The following is a 6,387-nucleotide window of genomic DNA, read 5'->3' on the forward strand; positions in this document are numbered from 1 at the left end:
GATTTCCTGGGTTTGATCTCCATTAGTGCCCGTCTGACCTTTCCTTGGATGGCAACCGTTCACCTTTGATTATGCCATGGTTGCTGTAGGAGCCAAAATGTATATTTAGTTTTTGGTTGTGATTTATTTACTTATTTTTTGTCCACTGGGTAGCGCATGTTAATTAGCCATTTATCAGATATATAGGTAGGAACTACACTCACCGGCCACTTTATTAAGTACACCATGCTGGTAACCAGTTGGACCCCCTTTTGCCTTCAGAACTGCTTCAATTCTTCGTGGCATAGATTCAACAGGGTGCTGGAAGCATTCCTCAGAGAGTTTGGTCCATATTGACATGATGGCATCACACAGTTGGCGCAGATTTGTCGGCTGCACATCCATGATGCGAATCTCCCGTTCCACCACATCCCAAAGATGCTCTATTGGATTGAGATCTGGTGACTGTGGAGGCCATTTGAGTACAGTGAACTCATTGTCATGTTCAAGAAACCGGTCTGAGATTATTCCAGCTTTATGACACGGTGCATTATCCTGCTGAAAGTAGCCACCAGAAGTTGGGTACATTGTGGTCATAAAGGGATGGACATGGTCAGCAACAATACTCAGGTAGGCTGTGGCATTGCAACGATGCTCACTTGGTACCAAGGGGCCCATAGAGTGCCAAGAAAATATTCCCCACACCATTACACCACCACCACCAGCCTGAACCGTTGATACAAGGCAGGATGGATCCATGCTTTCATGTTGTTGACACCAAATTCTGACCCTACCATCCGAATGTCGCAGCAGAAATCGAGACTCATCAGACCAGGCAACGTTTTTCCAATCTTCTATTGTCCAATTTTGATGAGCTTGTGCAAATTGTAGCCTCAGTTTCCTGTTCTTAGCTGAAAGGAGTGGCACCCGGCGTGGTCCTCTGCTGCTGTAGCCCATCTGCCTCAAAGTTCGACGTACTGTGCATTCAGAGATGCTCATCTGCCTACCTTGATTGTAACGGGTGGTTATTTGAGTCACTGTTGCCTTTCTATCAGCTCGAACCAGTCTGGCCATTCTCCTCTGACCTCTGGCATCAAGGCATTTCCGCCCACAGAACTGCCGCTCACTGGATATTTTTTCTTTTTCGGACCATTCTCTGTAAACCCTAGAGATGGTTGTGCCTGAAAATCCCAGTAGATCAGCAGTTTCTGAAATACTCAGACCAGCCCTTCTGGCACCAACAACCATGCCACGTTCAAAGTCAATCAAATCACCTTTCTTCCCCATATTGATGCTCAGTTTGAACTGCAGGAGATTGTCTTGACCATGTCTACATGCCTAAATGCACTGAGTTGCTGCCATGTGATTGGCTGATTAGAAATTAAGTGTTAACGAGCAGTTGGACAGGTGTACCTAATAAAGTGGCCGGCGAGTGTATATGTTGTTGGTTAGGTGTCCTACCCGGAAGGGCAAAAGGTTTCGACCGCTAAAGCAGGACATTAAAAGATCTAGCGCGTCATTCTAGTCACCGGCGGTTTTTAGTGACACCTCAGGAGTTCCATGTTAGAACAGAACTCCTATAGTAGTTGCATTTGGCTTCAAAGGCAGACCTTGACACAGCACCCACTAAGGTGGTTCTCAGCCAGCCACTCTGCGTTTCAGGGAAATTTTTGCTTCGTGCCCTGTCCCTTGACCCCTTCCAGCTGTTAATAGTTTTTGCCCAACAGGTTCCAGGCCCCAGGGGGCCACAGGTCCCATTCATCACTGTTTTCAACTGCGTTTCGTGGCTGGGGAGGTCATGTCAGCTAATTTGTCTTTGTACGGCATGATGCTCATCGCTCACCCCCCTAACTCCCATTCAATGGCCCATTTTGGGCCCATGAGACAAGTCTTAAAGGTTTTGTGCTGGACATGGGTGGGCTTAGGGAGTGGGGCCCATGATGGACTCAAGCCAATGGAGAGGGTGATGGATGAAGTTGTGTTTCCAGCCCGGGTTCCTCATGTGGGTTGCCTTCCTGTGAGGACATCGGCAGTGCCTCCAAAGGTACTCCATTGAACCTAGGAAACACCATGTTTCTCCTACTGTTTTGGCTGAAGACTGGCGCAGCCGTTATGGCAGACTCCTCAACCCCTCCGATGAGAGACTAAATTCTTTCCAGTAGTCCCTTCTGGTTGTTTGGGGGGCTGTGTGGTGGACATGAGGGGCTGGGGGTGTGGCTTACATTCCTGGCTGTTTCTGGTACAAAGTGTTGCTTTGTTAGTTTTGGTTCAGTTGAACTTTGTCGTCCTTGTTTTTCCTCATCCTGCCACAATATCGAGAAAAAAAGAAAAAAAAAAAAAAGAAAAGTAAAAAAACGGAAAATATTCTGTTGTTCTTTTCTAAAGGTTTAAAGGTCCCATTGTTTTTTCATTCAAATTTCCTCCTCATCGTGAAGCAACATTAGCCTCACCTGTCTCATGAAGAACGGAACGGCCTGAAAAAACTGGGTCTGAAACATTTTCAGACCCTTTCAATATCTCAACTTTGAAACATATTGAATTCTCCACATCTTATGTTAATTTGTAACTTTTGATGTAAATTTTGCAAAAAAAAAATAAAAATTAGGTCGTAAACATTTGCATATGAATTAGTAACATTTTCGTTTGGATTTAAAACATTTGTAATTAATTTGATAGTTTGTGAGTGCGTTTGTGTAAACAACTCTGATACCAGGAATGAAGCGTTGAATGCTTTAGCATTTCTGCCAGTGGTTGATCAGTTGTATCCCGGGTATGGACAAAATGTCAGGTAAAAAAAAAAAATCTAAGTAAGGTTTTAAAGCTAAAGTTTACAGAAGAGACACATCCCCCATTTCATCATAAGTGTGATACCTTTTTTCTTATTCGTAGGTGACAGAGGCACCACCACTCCAGTAATGAAGCCCTGACCTTTCTGAAGGTCTGATGATTCTGACAGACGAGCTAGGTCCTGCTGAGCCCAGTTGGAGAGTGTTGTGTGGGAGTGTGGAAGGGGAGGTACGGGATGGATGAGGGAACACTGTGACATTTCATCATTACTTTTTCAATCTCACCCCACCACCCCCACCACAAAAAAAAATTTCAAAAATTTAAAATAGGCTGGATTGATGTCATACATGGCAAGATGGTGTTGACAATCTAGAGGCCATTATTTCAGCATGAGGTCTCCATCGTGCTGAGACACTCCACCATGAAACCCTAAATATAACCTCCCAGTCAGTAAGACTTCCAGCTTCACTGACCCTTGACAGGAGGGTAGATTTTATTAAGAAAAAAAATACTACCTCAATAAATTCTAAAAGCAAAATCAAAGTTTGGGAATTCAAAGAATCCAAATAAAACTTGAGTTTTATCGTTTCAACCGGTCCAATTTTAGAAGTTCTGATTACAAAATAATATTGTTAATGCCAAGGGGAGAAAAATCAAACGGTAATAAACTTGTTATTAACTGGTTATATATAAGAAATAATATAATGTTTGATTGTAAAAGTATGCAACAAAACTGCTTCAGATTGCAACTGAACCTCAGCATTAGTATGACCACTAGGGAGTGATTGCTGCTTCTGGCACTTCTTGCGTAATTTGAGATAAAGGTTTCTCTGCACACCACCAGGGGTCCTCAGTTACTACCACTGGTACTTCTTACATAAAAATGAGGACTGGAACTGGGCCCTGATTAGTTTTACATCCACGGAGGGCTCCATCCAGGTTGACGATGAGGGGACCAAGTTCAGAGGTTCTGCCTTCTGCGCAAATCAGCTAGTCAATGAGGGCCTCCCTCTGTCCATCTGTAATTCCAACTACAGGATCATCTTGCCACCCATCACGCTGGATTATAAGACATTTTGCCTTTAAAGCCCAAGTGTTCATTGGGGTTCTTGATCTAAATTTGAGGTTATGCCATTTCATAGGTAGAGCTGAGTTGCACCTGGACAGGTGGAAATTAACAAAAATGTACAATAAAAATGTTAAAATCAACCAGAGAGGAACAGAAATTAGCGAAACTGAATATAAAATAGGAATACAGTGACAAAGCAGCAAGAATTTCATGAAGAAATCTCAACATTGGAAGTTCTTAGAAGGCACTTAAAATATTCGTCTTCTCCTTTCAGCTTTTCCTTTCAGGGGTGGCCACAGTGAATCAACCATCTCCATCTAACCCTATTCTCTGTATCCTTCCCTTATACCTTCTCTCTTATCAAGTACCTTCATATCCTTGCTCACTTCTTCCAAAACTAATCTCTTTGGTCTACCTTGAGACCCCATGCCTGGCAGCTCCAAACCCATCATCCGTCTACCAATAGATTCACTATCCCTCCTCTGTACATGACTATAGTCCTGACACTTTTCTTCACCCATTCCAACCTGCTTGAGCCCGTCTCTTCACCTCTTTTCCACATTCTCCATTGTTCTGGACTGTTGACCCTAAGTACCTGAAATCCTCCAGCTTCTTGATCTCCACTCCCTGTAGCCTCACCATTCCACCCGAGTTCCTCTCATTCACACACACATATTCTGTCTTGCTGCAACTAACTTTCATTCCTCTCCTTTCCAGAGCATACCTCCACCTCTCTAGATTTTCCTCTATCTGTTCTCTGTTCTCACTACAGATCACAATGTCATTTGCAAACATCATGGTCCATGGAGATTCCAGTCTAACCTCATCTGTTAGCCTGTCCATCACAACTGCAAACAAGAAGGGGCTCAGAGCTGATCCCTGATGGAGTCCCACCTCCACCTTGAACTTCTCTGTGACCTCTACAGCACACCGCACCTCTGTCTCACAGCCAGCATACATGTCCTGCATGCACTTCTCTGCCATTCCAGACTTCTTCATAGAATATAAGAGTGCCTCTGTTGGCACACTGTCATATGCTTTTTCTAGGTCTACAAAAACACAATGCAGCTCCCTCTGGCCTTCTCTGTGCTTCTCTATTAGCATTCTCAAAGCAAATACTGCAACTGTAGTACTCTTTCTAGGCATGAAGCCATACTGCTGTTCACAAATGCTGACATCTGTTCTCAGTCTAGTTTCCACTACTCTTTCCCAACTTTATTTTATGGCTCATCAACTGTAGTTGCCGCAATTCTCCACATCCCCCTCACTCTAAAAAATGGGCACTGTCACACTTTGTCTCCATTCTTCAGGCATCTTCCCAGTCTCTTAGATCCAATTGAACAATCTAGTCAGAAAATCTACCGCTGCCTCTCCTAGACACGTCCGCACCACCACAGGTACATCATCAGGACCAACTGCCTTTCCGCTCTTCATCCTCTTCAATGCCTTCCTCACTACACTTTTACTAATCTCTGCTACTTTGTGGTCCACAATAGTCACCACTTCTACCCTTGCCTCTCTTTCATTTTCCACATTCATCAGCTCTTCAAAGTTATCTTTCCATCTTTCCATCACTCTTCTTGTATCTGTCCATACATTTCCTTCTCTATCGTTAATCATCCAATGTGTTGTATACCCTTTCCATCTTTATCTCTTTGTTTCGCCAACCTGTATAGATCATTTTCTCCCTCCTTACTGTCCAACCAAGCATAGGAGTCATTGTACGCCCTTTGTTGTGCCTTTGCTACCTCTATCTTTACCTTACAGTGTATCTCCCTGCACTCCTGTCTGTTCTCTTCAGTCCTCTTGGTATCTCATTTCTTCTCTGCTGAATGCTTTCTCTGTATATTTTCCTGCATCTCCTAATTCTACCACCAGGTCTCCTTATCTCCTTTCCTTCCCAAAGACACTCCAAGTACTCTCCTACCTGTTTCCCTGATAACACTAGCTGTAACTAACTTTCTCCTCTGCTCTGTCTTTGTCCTCTTGATTATCCTTGTTACCTTCTTCATCCTACAAACCACCATCCTATGCTGTCTGACTACACTCTCACCTACAACTACTTTGCAGTCACTGAGCTCTTTCAGGTTACCTCGTCTATACAAGATGTAGTTTACCTGTGTGCTCCTCCCGTTGCTCTTATAAGTTACCCTATGTTCCTGTCTTTTCTGGAAAAAAGTGTTCACTATACCCATTTCCTCTTTTACAAAATTTACCACCATTTGTCCCTCTGTGTTCCTATCCTGTATACCATATCTTCTTCATCCCCCCTTCATGCCCTCTCTTGCCTGCACCAACATGCCCTTTGAAATCTGGACCAATTACCACTCTCATCTCTGGGGATATTCTGCATCACTTCATCTGACATTCTTTTCACCTCCAGAACATTCCTAACAAACTCCTCCTTCAAGATAACTCCTACTCCATTTGTCTTCCTGTCAGTTCCATAATAGTACAGTCATGGCCAAAAGTTTTGAGAATGACACTTTCACAAAGTCTGTTCCTTCAGGGTTTTTAGGTGTTTGCCAGATGTTTCTATGGTTGTGTCATTC

The sequence above is a fragment of the Fistularia commersonii genome, chromosome 13 (assembly GCF_037954325.1).
Source record: "Fistularia commersonii isolate RoL2024-O1a breed Wild chromosome 13, RoL_Fcom_v1.0, whole genome shotgun sequence".
Taxonomy (NCBI): domain Eukaryota; kingdom Metazoa; phylum Chordata; class Actinopteri; order Syngnathiformes; family Fistulariidae; genus Fistularia; species Fistularia commersonii.